Source organism: Bombina bombina, chromosome 1, assembly GCF_027579735.1.
Source record: "Bombina bombina isolate aBomBom1 chromosome 1, aBomBom1.pri, whole genome shotgun sequence".
NCBI lineage: Eukaryota > Metazoa > Chordata > Amphibia > Anura > Bombinatoridae > Bombina > Bombina bombina.
The window spans coordinates 1,187,496,175-1,187,517,422 of record NC_069499.1 but is presented as its reverse complement, the minus strand read 5'-3'; the positions used below and the strand labels follow the sequence as shown (position 1 = coordinate 1,187,517,422).

The 21,248-nt window shown below is 43.3% G+C and overlaps 1 protein-coding gene across 2 annotated transcripts in view; it reads left to right on the top strand.

The window, feature by feature from the left end:
• The window catches only part of ADAM11 (ADAM metallopeptidase domain 11), a 615,610-nt gene that overhangs the window by 85,338 nt on the left and 509,024 nt on the right, over positions 1–21,248 (top strand). The gene's annotated exons all lie outside the window — the stretch shown is intronic.

Genomic DNA, 21,248 nt, shown 5'->3' with positions numbered 1-21,248 from the left:
ATCTTATTTTCCATGCAGATAAGGTGGTTTTGCGTACCAAACCTGGGTTTCTTCCTAAGGTTGTTTCTAATAAGAATATCAATCAAGAGATTGTTGTTCCTTCACTGTGTCCTAATCCTTCTTCAAAGAAGGAACGTCTATTGCACAATCTTGATGTGGTTCGTGCTTTAAAGTTCTACTTACAAGCAACTAAAGATTTCCGTCAAACATCCTCATTGTTTGTTGTTTATTCTGGTAAGCAGAGAGGTCAAAAGGCTACGGCTACCTCTCTTTCCTTTTGGCTGAAAAGCATCATCCGTTCGGCCTATGAGACTGCTGGACAGCAGCCTCCTGAAAGTATTACTGTTCATTCTTCTAGAGCTGTGGCTTCCACATGGGCTTTTAAAAATGAGGCTTCTGTTGAACAGATTTGTTATGCGGCGACTGGGTCTTCGCTTCATACTTTTTCCATATTTTACAAATTTCATACATTTGCTTCTTCGGAGGCTATTTTTGGGAGAAGGTTCTACAAGCAGTGGTGCCTTCCGTTTAAGGTCCCTGTCTTGTCCCTCCCTTAATCCGTGTCCTAAAGCTTTGGTATTGGTATCCCACAAGTAAGGATGAATCCGTGGACTCGATACATCTTACAAGAGAAAACATAATTTATGCTTACCTGATAAATTTATTTATCTTGTGATGTATCGAGTCCACGGCCCGCCCTGTTTATTAAGACAGCCATATATATTTTTATTTTTAAACTTTCAGTCACCACTGCACCCTATTGTTTCTCCTTTTTCTTCCTAGCCTTCGGTCGAATGACTGGGGGGTGGAGCTAAGGGGGAGCTATATAGACAGCTCTGCTGTGGGTGCTCTCTCTGCCACTTCCTGTAGGGGAGGAGAATATCCCACAAGTAAGGATGAATCCGTGGACTCGATACATCACAAGAGAAATAAATTTATCAGGTAAGCATAAATTATGTTTTGCGGGGCATTGCCCCAAAGTAATCGGCTCTATTACCTGTAAAAAAAAAAAAAAGACAATACCCCCCCCACATTACAACCCACCACCCACACACCCAACCCTACTCTAAAACCTACCCAATCCCCCCTTAATAAAACCTAACACTACCCTCTTGAAGATCACCCTACCTTGAGACGTCTTCACCCAACCAGGCAGAAGTGGTCCTCCAGACAGCCAGAAGTCTTCATCCGATCCGGGCAAAGGAGGACCTCCAGACGGGCAGAAGTCTTCATCCAGACGGCATCTTCTATCTTCATCCATCCGGAGCGGAGCGGGTCCATCTTCAAGCCATCCGACATGGAGCATCCTCTTCCATCCGACGACTAACACTAAATGACGGTACCTTTAAATGACGTCATCCAAGATGGCGTCCCTTCAATTCCGATTGGCTGATAGAATTCTATCAGCCAATCGGAATTAAGGTAGAAAAAAATCCTATTGGCTGATGCAATCAGCCAATAGGATTGAAGTTCAATCCTATTGGCTGATCCAATCAGCCAATAGGATTGAAGTTCAATCCTATTGGCTGATTGGAACAACCAATAGAATGCGAGCTCAATCCTATTGACTGATTGGATCAGCCAATAGGATTTTTTCTACCTTAATTCCGATTGGCTGATAGAATTCTATCAGCCAATCGGAATTGAAGGGACGCCATCTTGGATGACGTCATTTAAAGGTACCGTCATTTAGTGTTAGTCGTCGGATGGAAGAGGATGCTCAGTGTCGGATGGCTTGAAGATGGACACGCTCCGCTCCGGATGGATGAAGATAGAAGATGCCGCCTGGATGAAGTCTTCTGCCCATCTGGAGATCCTCTTCTGCCCGGTTGGGTGAAGACATCTCAAGGTAGGGTAATCTTCAAGGGGGTAGTGTTAGGTTTTATTAAGGAGCGATTGGGTGGGTTTTAGAGTAGGGTTGGGTGTGTGGGTGGTGGGTTGTAATGTGGGGGGGTATTGTCTTTTTTTTTTTTACAGGTAATAGAGCTGATTACTTTGGGGCAATGCCCCGCAAAAGGCCCTTTTAAGGGCTATTTGTAATTTAGTATAGGGTAGGGATTTTTTATTAATTTGGGGGGCTTTTTTATTTTATTAGGGGGATTAGATTAGATGTAATTAGTTTAAAAAAATTGTAATTATTTTATTATTTTCTGTAATTTAGTGTTTGTTTTTTTTCCTACTTTAGTTTATTTAATTTAATTGTAATTAATTGTAGTTAGTTTAGGTAATTCATTTAATTATAGTGTAGTGTTAGGTGTAATTGTAACTTAGGTTAGGGTTTATTTTACAGGTAAATTTGTATTTATTTTAGCTAGGTAGTTATTAAATAGTTAATAACTAATTAATAACTATAACTATTGTACCTAGTTAAAATAAATACAAACTTGCCTGTAAAATAAACATAAATCCTAAGGTGGCTACAATGTAACTATTAGTTATATTGTAGCTATTTTAGGGTTTATTTTATAGGTAAGTATTTAGTTTTAAATAGCATAATTTAGTTAATTGAAGTAATTTTATTTAGATGTATTTAAATTATATTTAAGTTAGAGGGGTGTTAGGGTTAGGGTTAGACTTAGATTTAGGGGTTAATAACTTTATTATAGTGGTGGCGACGTTGGCTGCGGCAGATTAGAGGTTAATAAGTGTAGTTAGTTGGGGGCGGCAGAGTAGGGGTTAATAAATAAAAAGTAGGTGTCAGCGATGTTTGGGGCAACAGATTAGGGGTTAATAATAAAATGCTTGTGTCTGCGATGTCGGGACGGCAGATTAGGGGTTAATAAGTGTAAGATTAGGGGTGTTTAGACTCGGGGTTCATGTTAGGGTGTTAGGTGTAGACATAAATGTGTTTCCCCATAGGAATCAATGGGGCTGCGTTAGGAGCTGAACGCTGCTTTTTTGCAGGTGTTAGTTTTTTTTTCATCCGGCTCTGCCCCATTGATTCCTATGGGGAAATCGTGCACGAGCAGGTTTAGCCAGCTTACCGCTACCGTAAGCAGCGCTGGTATTGAGGTGGGATGTGGAGCTAAATTCTGCTCCACCCTCAACTTTTTGCGGTTAACGCCGGGTTTAAAAAAACCCGTAATACCAGCGTTACTTTAGGTGAGCGGTGAGGGAAAACTGTGCATTAGTCACGCACACCATTACCGACAAAAACTCGTAATCTAGCCGTAAGTGATTTATAGGTTTAACTATTCTATTACCTAGAAAAAAAATAAAATGTAAAGGTTTATTATTGTTACTATTGAGAACATTTGTATAGCACTATTTGGTACATCGCTTAATACCCAGTAAATTATATAGCCCAATTCTGCATATACTCACCACGTATATTACCAATACTTCTAATTCCACAGAGACTTAGAATCACACCAACTACTTATATATATGGTATTCACTATACCACTATTTTTATAGTTGAAACCACTATTTAAACTATATAAACAGAGTAAAAATAATTGCGCTAAGAATCTGATACTAAATAGATATTATCTTATTGTTATATATATCCCCACCGAAAGAATATAAAATAAAAAAAATTAGAATATAAATGCACACTTCTCATATGCTTATTATATAGCTTCACAAGTATTTGTAATATGCCTTATGTTGTTGTACCATCAAGATATAAATAGACCATCAAGATATAAATATACCATCCTATATAATAAAAGGCCAAGTGTGTTTGTCCGAAGCTGTCATGTGCAGTAGCGAGGACAAACACACCTGGTCTTCCAACTGACCTGGTGGTGTGTGGCGGAGTGGGCATGGCCGGGTGGATGCGGAGTGGGTGTGGCCGGGCGGGTGCAACGTGGGCGTGGCCGGGTGGTGTGACTTGGGCGTGGTCGAGCGTGAAGTGGGCGTGCCGCCGGCGGGGCCGGGCAGGGCCAGATGCAGAGAGATGGAGAGCTCTAAAGAGCGGGGAATAGAGAGAGCAGAAGAGGGTGTATATAGAGAGAGGCAGCAAAAGAGAGAGGGGGAGAGAGACAGCAAAAGAGAGAGGGGGAGAGAGACAGCAGAAGAGAGAGGGGGAGAGAGACAGCAAAAGAGAGAGGGGGAGAGAGACAGCAAAATAGAGGGGGGAGAGAGCCAGCAAAAGAGAGGGGGGAGAGAGCCAGCAAAAGAGAGGGGGGAGAGAGCCAGCAAAAGAGAGGGGGGAGAGAGCCAGCAAAAGAGAGGGGGGAGAGAGCCAGCAAAAGAGAGGGGGGAGACAGCCAGCAAAAGAGAGGGGGGAGAGAGCCAGCAAAAGAGAGGGGGGAGAGAGCCAGCAAAAGAGAGGGGGGAGAGAGCCAGCAAAAGAGAGGGGGGAGAGAGCCAGCAAAAGAGAGGGGGGAGAGAGCCAGCAAAAGAGAGGGGGGAGAGAGCCAGCAAAAGAGAGGGGGGAGAGAGCGCAAAAGAGCGGGGGAGAGAGAGACAGCAAAAGAGCGGGGGAGAGAGAGCGCAAAAGAGAGGGGGAGAGAGAGCGCAAAAGAGAGGGGGAGAGAGAACGCAAAAGATAGGGGGAGAGAGAGCGCAAAAGAGAGGGGGAGAGAGAGCGCAAAAGAGATGGGGAGAGAGAGCGCAAAAGAGAGGGGGAGAGAGAGCGCAAAAGAGAGGGGGAGAGAGAGCGCAAAAGAGAGGGGGAGAGAGAGCGCAAAAGAGAGGGGGAGAGAGAGCGCAAATGAGAGGGAGAGATAGAGCAAACGAGAGGGAGAGAGAGAGCAAACGAGAGGGAGAGAGAGAGCAAACGAGAGGGAGAGAGAGAGCAAACGAGAGGGAGAGAGAGAGCGAGGGAGAGAGAGAGCGAGGGAGAGAGCAAACAAGAGGGAGAGAGAGAGCAAATGAGAGGAGAGAGAGCAAATGAGAGGGGTGAAGAGAGAGCAAAAGAGGGGGAGAGAGAGAGCGCAAAAGAGAGGGGGGGAGAGAGAGCACGCAAAAGAGGGGGGAGAGAGCAAACGAGAGAGAGAAAACGAGAGGGAGAGAGAGAGCAAACGAGAGGAGAGATAGCAAATGAGAGGGGGTAAGAGAGAGCGCAAAAGAGGGGGGAGAGAACGCAAAAGAGAGGGGTTTGAGAGAGCGTAAAACAGAGGGGGAGAGAGGGAGCAAAAGAGAGGGGGGGAGATGGAGTGCAAAAGAGAGGGGGGGAGTGAGCACAAAAGAGAGGGGGAGAGAGAGAGCGCAAAAGAGGGAGAGAGAGCGCAAAAGAGGGGGGGGAGAGAGCGCAAAAGAGAGGGGGAGAGAGAGCACGCAAAAGAGGGGGAGAGAGAGCACAAAAGAAAGGGGGAGAGAGCGTAAAAGAGAGGGGAGAGAGAGCGCAAAAGAGAGGGAGAGAGAGCGCAAAAGAGAGGGGGAGAGAGCGCAAAAGAGAGGGGAAGAGAAAGCAAAAGAGAGGGGGAGAGAGAGGGAGCAAAAGAGAGGTGGAGTGAGAGAGAACACAAAAGAGAGGGGGAGAAAGAGAGCGCAAAAGAGAGGGGGAGAGAGAGTAAAAGAGAGGGGGAGAGAGCAAGGGGTGGGACCGCTGTACTGCAAAAAATGGCCCGTGTGAACAGACTTTAGGACTAGTCAAGATATAAATAGTGACAGGTCTACTACGAAAAAAATTAGAATGTAAAAAATATATGATAACCGTAACTAATGTACAGATAAAAGATGTCAAAATCCTATAATCCTAAATTCTTAAAACACTTTTAAAACTATAAGGAACCAAGACAGAATGGAACTCAATATTGCAGTTCCTGACGTTGAAAATAACTGTGTTTAACAGTGTTTTACAGTACCTTGGTAGGGTTAACCATATGCAGGGTTTAGCGTATATGGTCTGGAGGAGCTGTATTTAAAAACCTCCGGTTTATGTGAAGACCCAAAGGAGTTAATTTGAAAGAGGTATATGAGTCTCTTGGTGGCTTTTTAGTAAGTATTCCTTATTGGTAACAAATATAATTGTGGTGCCGTATCCGTGCCGCCTTTATCCAGCCAGGTGTTCCAGGACCTTAGCTCAGGTGTGGTAACATGAAAAAGAAAAGGAGGTGCACAGGGCGAGACTCAAGTGAAGAATTTTATTGCAAGTTACTGCACACGCAAAACAAATTGCACTTACTAGATTTAAAATAAAACAGGCATTCAAGTGGAGCACTGTATTCCTACAGCTACCTTGTCTCACACGACAGGCATAGATGGTCTGCCTTTTCAATGCTACAATCAGAGTCAGGCAAGGTTTCCGGATCCTTTTCCAAAAATCTGTGTAGCTCGGGGGGACAAGTAGGCTTGTAAGTTCCTAACACCTCCAGGTGATATGCGGAGCCTAACACGTTTCCCCAATCTACGGCCGGGCTTCTTCAAGAGGCAAATTGAAAGACTGATATCCCAGATATTGTGCCTTTTCAATTTAAAGGCATATTGTCCAATCATAGTAGAGGTGTGTTTCTATGACCAATCCTAAATGGAGGAGTGTCAGGTCGTTTCCTCATTACATACTTTAACAGTGAATATCTGTCATATCATGTACTAAGCCTAGTAATGCCAATTATACAAACATTAAAATATGCCATAAAACAATTAACATAATTTCAAACATTTAAAAGGATTTAACATGTAAATATATTAGAAACACATATAGCGCTAAGTATATACTATACGCTCTTTAGACTGCATTTTCAAATAGTGTGGGAACAATGTATTTTAAAGTTTGAACTGGAAACCTATGTATATTTATTACTACAAATTTAGAAACCTGTATATATTTGATACTACAAATTTTATCCTCAATAGGCAACTAAAAGAGGTTTTCACAAAATTTCAATACACTTTATTGAATGGCAGCTACGTTATTTATATAGCCTTATAGTATTCATATGCAAGTGCTATTACTGCTTTAATCACCTCTAAAGTGTGGACTAGAAATACACAAAAAAGAGGCTATGCTCACTTCTCAAAAAAGAACTACTTACAAAAGAAAATGTTAAAATCAAATAAAGATGGGAACATATTTTAACTGTCAATATTCAGAATAAACTAAAAGATGGTAAAACAATACAGATAGTGTATATTGTAATAAAAAAAGTTGCAACTAGACTATGCTATTTTATGTCGATTTGTTCTACTGCTACTTCTAATTTTCCTTAAAGATTTACCTAATTGTAAATATAAAAACATTAATTTAAAATTAAATTTAAAAACATTAAATATAAATTACATAAAAGCTGCTGTCTATATATATATTAAGACCTAGAGGTTGTAAAGTGTTAAGCCTATAGATCCATTTTGCCTCTAATTTTTTGAGTGCAAGTTACCTGTTAGATTTTGATTGGGGGACCCAGTCAATAATTTGTATCTTCCTTTTTGTGCGGCCAACATATAAAAGGCCACACCCACATTCTAGTAGATATACTATGTATGTAGAATCACAGTTGCTTTTAAACAAAATATTGAATGTTTCTGTTGATTCACTATTGTGGAAGGTTGGAGTTTTATTAATATGTTTGCACATGTTACATCTTGATTTTCCGCATCTCATCGTACCTTTCCATTCTTTAAGCCAATTACTGGCCCCTTTATCTTTATCATCATGCTGATTTATTGGGACATAGATAATCCTGTTGTATGGGTTACACTGGGGCATGAGCAGGCACTGTAGCATGTGTGAGACTTTTTTATGTTTTTATTAGGCTTTATTTTCTGACACATATTTACTTGATAAAACAATACAAGTTTAAACTGAAAGTAAGGCTGAATTTTCTATTTCAGCAGCTTATTCATTTCCCCTTTCCTTTAAAATTAAACAATGCAACTTTTTAAAATGTCAGGTTTGAAAACGTTTTTTTCTGTGTACCAGGAAGTAGTGCCTCTCTGTGTCACAGCAGTAATTTGACAGTTGCAAGGATAGCACATAGCAAAAGCAACAGCCCAGGAAGCTGAGGTCCCAGGTTCAATCCCAGGGTGTGACAGTACCCCCTCCTCAAGGACCTCTCCGAGGGCCACCAGGCTTATAAATTTTAGCTGGGGATCGATCCTTATTTGGCATAAAATTTAAAGTCTATTTCTCCAACATAGGTGTGTCCGGTCCACGGCGTCATCCTTACTTGTGGGATATTCTCTTCCCCAACAGGAAATGGCAAAGAGCCCAGCAAAGCTGGTCACATGATCCCTCCTAGGCTCCGCCTACCCCAGTCATTCTCTTTGCCGTTGTACAGGCAACATCTCCACGGAGATGGCTTAGAGTTTTTTAGTGTTTAACTGTAGTTTTTATTATTCAATCAAGAGTTTGTTATTTTGAAATAGTGCTGGTATGTACTATTTACTCAGAAACAGAAAAGAGATGAAGATTTCTGTTTGTATGAGGAAAATGATTTTAGCAACCGTTACTAAAATCCATGGCTGTTCCACACAGGACTGTTGAGAGCAATTAACTTCAGTTGGGGGAACAGTGAGCAGTCTCTTGCTGCTTGAGGTATGACACATTCTAACAAGACGATGTAATGCTGGAAGCTGTCATTTTCCCTATGGGATCCGGTAAGCCATGTTTATTACGATCGTAAATAAGGGCTTCACAAGGGCTTATTAAGACTGTAGACTTTTTCTGGCCTAAATCGATTCATTATTAACACATATTTAGCCTTGAGGAATCATTTTATTTGGGTATTTTGATATAATAATATCGGCAGGCACTGTTTTAGACACCTTATTCTTTAGGGGCTTTCCCAAAGCATAGGCAGAGCCTCATTTTCGCGCCGGTGTTGCGCACTTGTTTTTGAGAGGCATGGCATGCAGTCGCATGTGAGAGGAGCTCTGATACTTAGAAAAGACTTTCTGAAGGCGTCATTTGGTATCGTATTCCCCTTTGGGCTTGGTTGGGTCTCAGCAAAGCAGATACCAGGGACTGTAAAGGGGTTAAAGTTCAAAACGGCTCCGGTTCCGTTATTTTAAGGGTTAAAGCTTCCAAATTTGGTGTGCAATACTTTTAAGGCTTTAAGACACTGTGGTGAAAATTTGGTGAATTTTGAACAATTCCTTCATGTTTTTTCGCAATTGCAGTAATAAAGTGTGTTCAGTTTAAAATTTAAAGTGACAGTAACGGTTTTATTTTAAAACGTTTTTTGTACTTTGTTATCAAGTTTATGCCTGTTTAACATGTCTGAACTACCAGATAGACTGTGTTCTGAATGTGGGGAAGCCAGAATTCCTATTCATTTAAATAAATGTGATTTATGTGACAATGACAATGATGCCCAAGATGATTCCTCAAGTGAGGGGAGTAAGCATGGTACTGCATCATTCCCTCCTTCGTCTACACGAGTCTTGCCCACTCAGGAGGCCCCTAGTACATCTAGCGCGCCAATACTCCTTACTATGCAACAATTAACGGCTGTAATGGATAATTCTGTCAAAAACATTTTAGCCAAAATGAACACTTATCAGCGTAAGCGCGACTGCTCTGTTTTAGATACTGAAGAGCATGACGACGCTGATAATAATGTTTCTGAAGGGCCCCTAACCCAGTCTGATGGGGCCAGGGAGGTTTTGTCTGAGGGAGAAATTACTGATTCAGGGAACATTTCTCAACATGCTGAACCTGATGTGATTACATTTAAATTTAAGTTGGAACATCTCCGCATTCTGCTTAAGGAGGTATTATCCACTCTGGATGATTGTGACAAGTTGGTCATCCCAGAGAAACTATGTAAAATGGACAAGTTCCTAGAGGTGCCGGGGCTCCCAGAAGCTTTTCCTATACCCAAGCGGGTGGCGGACATTGTTAATAAAGAATGGGAAAGGCCCGGTATTCCTTTCGTCCCTCCCCCCATATTTAAAAAATTGTTTCCTATGGTCGACCCCAGAAAGGACTTATGGCAGACAGTCCCCAAGGTCGAGGGAGCGGTTTCCACTTTAAACAAACGCACCACTATACCCATAGAGGATAGTTGTGCTTTCAAAGATCCTATGGATAAAAAATTAGAAGGTTTGCTTAAAAAGATGTTTGTTCAGCAGGGTTACCTTCTACAACCAATTTCATGCGTTGTCCCTGTCGCTACAGCCGCATGTTTCTGGTTCGATGAGCTGATAAAGGCGGTCGATAGTGATTCTCCTCCTTATGAGGAGATTATGGACAGAATCAATGCTCTCAAATTGGCTAATTCTTTTACCCTAGACGCCACTTTGCAATTGGCTAGGTTAGCGGCTAAGAATTCTGGGTTTGCTATTGTGGCGCGCAGAGCGCTTTGGTTGAAATCTTGGTCGGCTGATGCGTCTTCCAAGAACAAGCTACTTAACATTCCTTTCAAGGGGAAAACGCTGTTTGGCCCTGACTTGAAAGAGATTATCTCTGATATCACTGGGGGTAAGGGCCACGCCCTTCCTCAGGATCGGCCTTTCAAGGCAAAAAATAAACCTAATTTTCGTCCCTTTCGTAGAAACGGACCAGCCCAAAGTGCTACGTCCTCTAAGCAAGAGGGTAATACTTCTCAAGCCAAGCCAGCTTGGAGACCAATGCAAGGCTGGAACAAGGGAAAGCAGGCCAAGAAACCTGCCACTGCTACCAAGACAGCATGAAATGTTGGCCCCCGATCCGGGACCGGATCTGGTGGGGGGCAGACTCTCTCTCTTCGCTCAGGCTTGGGCAAGAGATGTTCTGGATCCTTGGGCGCTAGAAATAGTCTCCCAAGGTTATCTTCTGGAATTCAAGGGGCTTCCCCCAAGGGGGAGGTTCCACAGGTCTCAGTTGTCTTCAGACCACATAAAAAGACAGGCATTCTTACATTGTGTAGAAGACCTGTTAAAAATGGGAGTGATTCATCCTGTTCCATTAAGAGAACAAGGGATGGGGTTCTACTCCAATCTGTTCATAGTTCCCAAAAAAGAGGGAACGTTCAGACCAATCTTAGATCTCAAGATCTTAAACAAGTTTCTCAAGGTTCCATCGTTCAAGATGGAAACCATTCGAACTATTCTTCCTTCCATCCAGGAAGGTCAATTCATGACCACGGTGGATTTAAAGGATGCGTATCTACATATTCCTATCCACAAGGAACATCATCGGTTCCTAAGGTTCGCATTCCTGGACAAGCATTACCAGTTTGTGGCGCTTCCTTTCGGATTAGCCACTGCTCCAAGGATTTTCACAAAGGTACTAGGGTCCCTTCTAGCTGTGCTAAGACCAAGGGGCATTGCTGTAGTACCTTATTTGGACGACATTCTGATTCAAGCGTCGTCCCTTCCTCAAGCAAAGGCTCACACGGACATAGTCCTGGCCTTTCTCAGATCTCACGGATGGAAAGTGAACGTGGAAAAGAGTTCTCTATCTCCGTCAACAAGGGTTCCCTTCTTGGGAACAATAATAGACTCCTTAGAAATGAGGATATTTCTGACAGAGGCCAGAAAAACAAAGCTTCTAGACTCTTGTCGGATACTTCATTCCGTTCCTCTTCCTTCCATAGCTCAGTGCATGGAAGTGATCGGGTTGATGGTAGCGGCAATGGACATAGTTCCTTTTGCGCGCATTCATCTAAGACCATTACAACTGTGCATGCTCAGTCAGTGGAATGGGGATTATACAGACTTGTCTCCGAAGATACAAGTAAATCAGAGGACCAGAGACTCACTCCGTTGGTGGCTGTCCCTGGACAACCTGTCACAAGGGATGACATTCCGCAGACCAGAGTGGGTCATTGTCACGACCGACGCCAGTCTGATGGGCTGGGGCGCGGTCTGGGGATCCCTGAAAGCTCAGGGTCTTTGGTCTCGGGAAGAATCTCTTCTACCGATAAATATTCTGGAACTGAGAGCGATATTCAATGCTCTCAAGGCTTGGCCTCAGCTTGCGAGGGCCAAGTTCATACGGTTTCAATCAGACAACATGACAACTGTGGCGTACATCAACCATCAGGGGGGAACAAGGAGTTCCCTAGCGATGGAAGAAGTGACCAAAATCATTCTATGGGCGGAGTCTCACTCCTGCCACCTGTCCGCTATCCACATCCCAGGAGTGGAAAATTGGGAAGCGGATTTTCTGAGTCGTCAGACATTGCATCCGGGGGAGTGGGAACTCCATCCGGAAATCTTTGCCCAAGTCACTCAGCTGTGGGGCATTCCAGACATGGATCTGATGGCCTCTCGTCAGAACTTCAAAGTTCCTTGCTACGGGTCCAGATCCAGGGATCCCAAGGCGGCTCTAGTGGATGCACTAGTAGCACCTTGGACCTTCAAACTAGCTTATGTGTTCCCGCCGTTTCCTCTCATCCCCAGGCTGGTAGCCAGGATCAATCAGGAGAGGGCGTCGGTGATCTTGATAGCTCCTGCGTGGCCACGCAGGACTTGGTATGCAGATCTGGTGAATATGTCATCGGCTCCACCTTGGAAGCTACCTTTGAGACGAGACCTTCTTGTTCAGGGTCCGTTCGAACATCCGAACCTGGTTTCACTCCAGCTGACTGCTTGGAGATTGAACGCTTGATCTTATCGAAGCGAGGGTTCTCAGATTCTGTTATCGATACTCTTGTTCAGGCCAGAAAGCCTGTAACTAGAAAGATTTACCACAAAATTTGGAAAAAATATATCTGTTGGTGTGAATCTAAAGGATTCCCTTGGGACAAGGTTAAGATTCCTAAGATTCTATCCTTCCTTCAAGAAGGATTGGAAAAAGGATTATCTGCAAGTTCCCTGAAGGGACAGATTTCTGCCTTGTCTGTGTTACTTCACAAAAAGCTGGCAGCTGTGCCAGATGTTCAAGCCTTTGTTCAGGCTCTGGTTAGAATTAAGCCTGTTTACAAACCTTTGACTCCTCCTTGGAGTCTCAATTTAGTTCTTTCAGTTCTTCAGGGGGTTCCGTTTGAACCCTTACATTCCGTTGATATTAAGTTATTATCTTGGAAAGTTTTGTTTTTAGTTGCAATTTCTTCTGCTAGAAGAGTTTCAGAATTATCTGCTCTGCAGTGTTCTCCTCCTTATCTGGTGTTCCATGCAGATAAGGTGGTTTTACGTACTAAACCTGGTTTTCTTCCAAAAGTTGTTTCTAACAAAAACATTAACCAGGAGATTATCGTACCTTCTCTGTGTCCGAAACCAGTTTCAAAGAAGGAACGTTTGTTGCACAATTTGGATGTTGTTCGCGCTCTAAAATTCTATTTAGAAGCTACAAAGGATTTTAGACAAACATCTTCCTTGTTTGTTGTTTATTCCGGTAAAAGGAGAGGTCAAAAAGCAACTTCTACCTCTCTCTCTTTTTGGATTAAAAGCATCATCAGATTGGCTTACGAGACTGCCGGACGGCAGCCTCCCGAAAGAATAACAGCTCATTCCACTAGGGCTGTGGCTTCCACATGGGCCTTCAAGAACGAGGCTTCTGTTGATCAGATATGTAGGGCAGCGACTTGGTCTTCACTGCACACTTTTACCAAATTTTACAAGTTTGATACTTTTGCTTCTTCTGAGGCTATTTTTGGGAGAAAGGTTTTGCAAACCGTGGTGCCTTCCATTTAGGTGACCTGATTTGCTCCCTCCCTTCATCCGTGTCCTAAAGCTTTGGTATTGGTTCCCACAAGTAAGGATGACGCCGTGGACCGGACACACCTATGTTGGAGAAAACAGAATTTATGTTTACCTGATAAATTACTTTCTCCAACGGTGTGTCCGGTCCACGGCCCGCCCTGGTTTTTTTAATCAGGTCTGATAATTTATTTTCTTTAACTACAGTCACCACGGTACCATATGGTTTCTCCTATGCAAATATTCCTCCTTAACGTCGGTCGAATGACTGGGGTAGGCGGAGCCTAGGAGGGATCATGTGACCAGCTTTGCTGGGCTCTTTGCCATTTCCTGTTGGGGAAGAGAATATCCCACAAGTAAGGATGACGCCGTGGACCGGACACACCGTTGGAGAAAGTAATTTATCAGGTAAACATAAATTCTGTTTTTCTTCTTAAATCGGAAGAGTTCACAGCTGCATTCATTACTTTTGGGAAATACAGAACCCGGCCACCAGGAGGAGGCAAAGACACCCCAGCCAAAGGCTTAAATACCTCCCCCACTTCCCTCATCCCCCAGTCATTCTTTGCCTCTCGTCACAGGAGGTTGGCAGAGAAGTGTCAGAAGTTCAAGATAGTCTCTTATGGAGGGTAGTACTCTTCGCAATGGGAGTTTTAAGTAATCCTGTCAGCCTGTCAGTGAGAGCATGGGTGGAAGTTAGATTCTGGAGATTCACAGAGATTTTTCCTGCGAACCCATCCCGACTCATAACAGCTCTTGGTAATCAGCGTTGACGAGTTTCGCTGCCTACCTTTATTCGCTCAAGTCCTTGTCAGAAGCAAGGCTACTATCTGTCACACTTGAAGTTTTGTGTTCCTGTTCCATGGCGTAGATTCCGGTAAGATCGTTTCATTTTATTTCGATATGTGAATGTAATGTTAACGAAAGAAGGTAGGGTCCCAGACTAGGGACTCCTTTTATCTTATAATAAGGAATCATGAGTTAATATCTCCTGATGGGAGTTATTGAACAGGGGTGACTTTAATCATGTTTGTTATGTGGTTCTATCTGCTAATGTGTAGCAATACCTAGGCTCTCGGCCTTTCAGAACATAACGGCCTTATCTCTCCATCCCTCCCCTGTGTCTCTCCCTCCCTCCCCTGTGTCTCTCCCTCCTTACCCTGTGGCTCTCCTTACCCTGTGGCTCTCCCTCCCCTGTGGCTCTCTCCCCTGTGGCTCTCTCCCTCTTCCCGTGTGGCTCTCTCCCCTGTGTTTCCCTCCCTCCCCTGTGCCTCTCTCCCCTGTGTCTCCCTCCTTCCCCTGTGTCTCTCTCCCTCCCCTGTGTCTCTCTCCCTCCTTCCCTCCCTCCCCTGTGTCTCTCTCCCTCCTTCCCTCCCCTGTGTCTCCCTCCCTCCCCTGTGTGTCTCTCCCTCCCTCCCCTGTGTCTCCCTCCCTCCCTCCCCTGTGTCTCCCTCCCTCCCCTGTGTCTCCCTCCCTCCCCTGTGTCTCCCTCCCTCTCCTGTGTGTCTCTCCATCTCCTGTGTCTTTCCCTCCCTCTCCTGTGTCTCTCTCTCCCTCCCTTTCTCCCCTGTGTCTCTCTCCCTCCCTTGTGTCTCTCTCCCTCCCTTGTGTCTCTCTCCCTCCCTCCCCTTTCTCATTTTAAGTGTAAGTTGACATGATTAACAGAATTTTTTTTTACTGTTACATGTTGCTAAAAAAGAGAGAAAAATTAAATGAATACAAATAAAAAAAATTAAGGGGGGGGGGGGCCTTCATGGATTCTTGCACCAGGGGACCTGAGGTTTCTAGTTACGCATCTGACCACCAGCATAATGAGGAGGTACATATCATGAAAGCAGGTGCACTGTACATGCTGACTCCAAGCTTTTTTTTTTTTTTTTAAATGCTTTTGCTGTCACTACGTTATCCATTTTAATCATTGTTGATCATTGAAGTAACTGGCATTTAGTAGTTCCAGAAGAATGGATTAAAGGTAGATGAATATTGTTGAAAGTATTCCAAATAGTTGACTACAATTCATATACCTATGATGTCAGGGGGATTATTTTCAGCATGAATGTGGTTGTACTGGATGGATGGATTCTTGAACCGGGGGGCCTGAGTTTTCTAGTTACACATCTGACCACCAGCATAATGAGGAGGTACATATCATGAAAGCAGGTGCTTTCATGATATGTACCTGGGGGATTGTGAACACGGACGCCAGTCTGCTAGGCTGGGAAGCAGTCTGGGACTCGTTAAAGGCGCAGGGACTATGGACTCAGGTGGAGTCTGCTCTCTCCATAAACATCTTGGAGTTGAGAGTGGTTTACAATGCTCTGATATCTTGGCCTCAATTGTCTTTGTCTCTGCATTATCTATTTTGTTACACAAACGTTACACAAACGTCTGGTGGATGTGCCAGATGTTCAATCTTTTTGTCAGGCCCTGGTCAGAATCAGCCCTGTGTTTAAACCTGTTGCTCCTTCTTGGAGCCTTAATCTTGTTCTTAAAGTTTTACAGCAGGCTCTATTTGAGCCAATGCATTCCATCAATATTAAGTTGCTATCTTGGAAGGTTTTGTTTCTTATTGCTATCTCTTCTGCTCAAAGAGTTTCGGAACTCTCTGCTTTTCATGCTGATAAGGCGGTTCTTCGTACTAAATTGGGGTTTCTTCCTAAAGTGGTTTTGGATAGAAATATTAATCAGGAAATTGTTGTTCCTTCTCTCAGTCCCAATCCTTCATCTCATGAAGAACGCCGGTTGCACAACTTGGTTGTTGTGCGTGCTCTAAAATTCTACCTACAGGCAACTAAGGATTTTCGCCAGTCTTTTGCCCTGTTTGTTTGTTTCTCAGGAAAGTGTAAGGGTCAGATGGCTACTTCTACTTCTCTTTTCCTCTGGTTGAGAAGTATGATTCGTTTTGCTTATGAGACTGCTGGACAGCAGCCTCCTGAGAGAATTACAGCTCATTCCACTAGGGCTGTCTCCTCTTCTTGGGCTTTCAAAAATGAAGCTTCTGTGGAACAGATTTGCAAGACTGCAACTTGGTCCTCTCTGCATACTTTTTCCAAATTTGATACTTTTGCCTCGGCTGAGGCCTCTTTTGGGAGAAAGGTTCTTCAAGCGGTGGTGCCATTCTGTGTCCCTCTAGCTTGGGTATTGGTTCCCACTAGTAATTGGAATGACGTTGTGGACTCGCCATATCTTAGGAAAGAAAACAAAATTGCTTACCTGATAAGTTTCTTTCTTTCCGGATATGGAGAGTCCACAACCCCACCCTTTTATTAAGACAGTTATTTTTGACTAAACCTCAGGCACCTCTACACCTTTGTGTTATTCCTTTTCCATTTCCCTTCGGTCGAATGACTGGGGATTATGGGTAGGGAAATGACACTTAACAGCTTTGCGGTGGTGCTCTTTGCTTCCTCCTGCTGACCAGGAGTGATATTCCCACTAGTAATTGAATGATGTTGTGGACTCTCCATATCTGGAAAGAGAGAAATTCATCAGGTAAGCATAAATTTAGTTTTTTTCTTCTATTTACTTGACATATGGAAGCTTGGGCAATAACTTTATTCCAGCCTGAAGTATTTGATTTTTTGTTCAGGTCAACAAAGAAGTTTGCCATATCTCTCTGTATGGATTACTGTTGCTGTGAGGATCAGCTCACCTCTTAAACTCTAGAAGGGCTGATCCTTGACACATGAGAAGGCGTCCAAGGGTTAAGTCCAAGTGTTTATTAGACATAGACAGTGGTCATTCCACTTCTGGGTTATCTCTCAGTGGGCATTAGCACTTAATGAGATAAGTCAAGGGTGTTAAAGCTTGTTCCCAGGGGCGTTTCTGGGGGATGTTGGAAGATGCTATGCATCACAATAATTACTGTAGCTCCCCCATTGTTCAAAGGTGTTCTCCATCCTGAAATTTGTAAAGCAGGGCTGTTTTTTTAGGTATTGGGTGTTCAGTGTAGTGCAAGGAGACTGTAAATGAGGAAAAGAAGGATTAAAAAAAGAATAATAATTATAATGGCAGGATTGTCAGGAAGATAATACTAGTACAAGTGCACCTTCAATATTTAGCTTTTTGTTTAACATTTTGCTTACCTATATTTTATAGAATCAACCCTGCATCTTTCCTTGGTGGATCATTATGTGAAATTTTATGGTCCTACAGTACCCTTTTTTCACTCCAGCTCCATTGAGCCTTAGGTTGTATTATCATTCGTTTTGCCACAATATTCCTTTCTCTGCATGCTTATTGTAAATTCTGTCTATGCGTTTTATGCTGAGTGCAGCATTTTTCAGTGTTTAAGGCTCTGGCCCCTATAGCCTTCTTGGTTCTCTTCTTCCTCATGTTTTGTGCAAATTAACTATAAGGGTTATGTGGTGTGATGGACACCACCATCTTGATATTCACATATTGTTGCATTCTTTGACAGAGCAGTGCACTTTAAAAGATCAGTGATGTTTCTGTTTTTCAAATATAAAAAGCCCTCAGGACTAATAGAGAGAAATGCAGCCACTGCAAAAATGTACAACTCCTGCTATGTATTGTGCAAGCTAAACTAAAGTGCATGATACAGCTTTGTCAATAATACAACAATATAGCTAATCTGTGCATGTGCACCACTTCTGTCACAGGGGACAAGAGCACTTAAACTCCAAGATGGTGGTGCCCAGTGTGAAGATGCGGAGCTTCCCTAACCAGCACTTGTAAAGGGTTACAATGAAAGAATGGGTTTGAAGAGAACTGCTGGCACAGGTTGAAAACAATAGCATGGCAACTCTGCTACTGTAGTTGTACCAAGCAGTGTAATGTCCTTTAATGGCTTTTAAGAAGCTTGATTATTTTTAAGGTCAGTCCTTACTCTACTTTGGTGGTTGAAGTCTTCTTATCATAAAAGTGATGGTAAACTTTAGAATTCCAGATTGTGGCAACAATAATTTTATCAGTTAGCAATCACAAATGCAATGGTATTTTATTTATTTATTTATTTATTTATTTATTTTTAAAAAAGCTTGTATATTTTATAATTAAACACTTTTCTTCTTACTGTGTATTTATTGGCTGTCCCTCTGCCCCCTCCATTGGATAGGTTGTTATGTAGAGACCAGTTCCACCCGCTTTCTACCTGGTCTTCTTTGTGCTTGGCTAAATGAGTGATAAATCAATTTCATAATGCTTGAAGTAGAGCCATATGAAGGTCAGCCCAGCCCGAAACAAATTGATTCATACCTGTGCCTTTCAAAATCATTTCAGGGTCAGATCCATTGAACTCATTTAAGCAGGAAGCAGAAGGGTGTATGTAATGGTTAAGCGTTTCATACTTTTGGGGGCATTTTTATTTCAGTGGTCTTAGGACATTAACCAACAACTATGGATATTATTCTACTTATTGTGTAAAAAAAAAAGTGGTTTTGGCAAGATACATTGCTTTTTTCTCTTGTAAGGTGTATCCAGTTCACAAGTTCATCCATTACTTGTGGGATATTCTCCTTCCCAACAGGAAGTTGCAAGAGGACACCCACAGCAGAGCTGTCTATATAGCTCCTCCCCTAACTGCCACCCCCAGTCATTCTCTTGCAACTCTCGACAAGGGAAGTAGCTAGAGATATGTGGTTCCAGGGGAATGAGTTTCCGCAGGCCAGAGTGGACTATAGTGACGACAGATGCCAGCCTTCTGGGCTGGGGCGCAGTCTGGAACTCCCTGAAGGCTCAGGGTTCGTGGACTCAGGAGGAAGCCCTCCTTCCGATAAACATTCTGGAACTGAGAGTGATATTCAATGCTCTTCAGGCTTGGCCTCAACTAGCTGCGGTCAGGTTCATCAGATTTCAGTCGGACAATATCATGACTGTAGCCTATATCAACCATCAGGGGGGAACAAGAAGCCCCCTGGCAATGTTGGAGGTTTCAAAGATAATTCTATGAGCAGAGGTTCACTCTTGCCATCTCTCAGCTATCCATATCCCAGGAGTAGAGAACTGGGAGGCGGATTTTCTAAGTTGGCAGACTTTTCATCCGGGGGAGTGGGAGCTCCATCCGGAGGTATTTGCCCAGCTGATTCAACTATGGGGCAAACCAGAACTGGATCTGATGGCGTCTCGTCAGAATGCCAAGCTTCCTTGTTACGGGTCCAGGTCAAGGGATCCCCAGGCAGCGCTGATAGATGCTCTAGCAGTGCCCTGGTCCTTCAGCCTGGCTTATGTGTTCCCACCATTTCCTCTCCTCCCTCGTCTGATTGCCAAGATCAAGCAGGAGAGAGCTTCTGTGATTTTGATAGCACCTGCGTGGCCACGCAGGACTTGGTATGCAGATCTGGTGGACATGTCATCCCTTCCACCATGGACTCTGCCGCTGAGGCAGGACCTTCTACTCCAAGGTCCTTTCAAACATCCAAATCTAATTTCTCTGCGACTGACTGCTTGGAGATTGAACGCTTGATTTTATCAAAACGTGGTTTCTCCGAGTCGGTCATTGATACCTTAATTCAGGCTTGAAAGCCTGTCACGAGGAAAATCTATCATAAGATATGGCGTAGATATCTTCATTGGTGTGAATCCAAGGGTTACTCATGGAGTAAAGTCAGGATTCCTAGGATATTATCCTTTCTCCAAGAAGGAATGGAGAAGGGATTGTCAGCTAGTTCCTTAAAGGGACAGATTTCTGCTCTGTCTATTCTTCTGCACAAGCGTCTGGCAGATGTTCCAGACGTTCAGGCGTTTTGTCAGGCTTTAGTTACAATCAAGCCTGTGTTTAAACCTGTTGCTCCACCATGGAGTTTAAATTTAGTTCTTAAAATTCTTCAAGGGGTTCTGTTTGAACCTCTGCATTCCATAGATATCAATATTTTATCTTGGAAAGTTATGTTTTTGGTAGCTATCTCTTCGGCTCGAAGAGTTTCAGAGTTATCTGCCTTACAGTGTGATTCCCCTTGTCTGATCTTCCATGCAGATAAAGTAGTTTTGCGTACCAAACCTGGGTTTCTTCCTAAGGTGGTATCTAATAAGAATATCAATCAGGAGATTGTTGTTCCGTCACTGTGTCCTAATCCTTCTTCAAAGAAGGAACGTCTATTACACAATCTTGACGTGGTTCGTGCTTGCTACTAAGGATTTTCATCAAACATCTGCATTGTTTGTTGTCTACTCTGGACAGAGGAGAGGCAAAAAGGCTTCGGCATCTTCTCTTTCTTTTTGGCTGAGAAGCATAATCCGTTTAGCTTATGAGACTGCTGGCCAGCAGCCTCCTCAAAGAATTACAGCTCATTCCACTAGAGCGGTAGCTTCCACATGGGCTTTTAAAAATGAGGACTCTGTTGAACAGATTTGTAAGGCGGCGACTTGGTCTTCGCTTCATACTTTTTCTAAATTCTACAAATTTGATACTTTTGCTTCCTCGGAGGCTATTTTTGGGAGAAAGGTCTTGCAGGCAGTGGTGCCTTCCGTTTAAGTTCCTGCCTTGTCCCTCCCTTCATCCGTGTCCTAAAGCTTTGGTATTGGTATCCCACAAGTAATGGATGAACCCGTGGACTGGATACACCTTACAAGAGAAAACAAAATTTATGCTTACCTGATAAATTTCTTTCTCTTGTGGTGTATCCAGTCCACGGCCCGCCCTGTCACTTTAAGGCAGGTGTTTGTTTTTTATTTTTAAACTACAGTCACCACTACACCCTATAGTTTCTCCTTTTTCTTGCTTGTCTTCGGTCGAATGACTGGGGGTGGCAGTTAGGGGAGGAGCTATATAGATAGCTCTGCTGTGGGTGTCCTCTTGCAACTTCCTGTTGGGAAGGAGAATATCCCACTAGTAA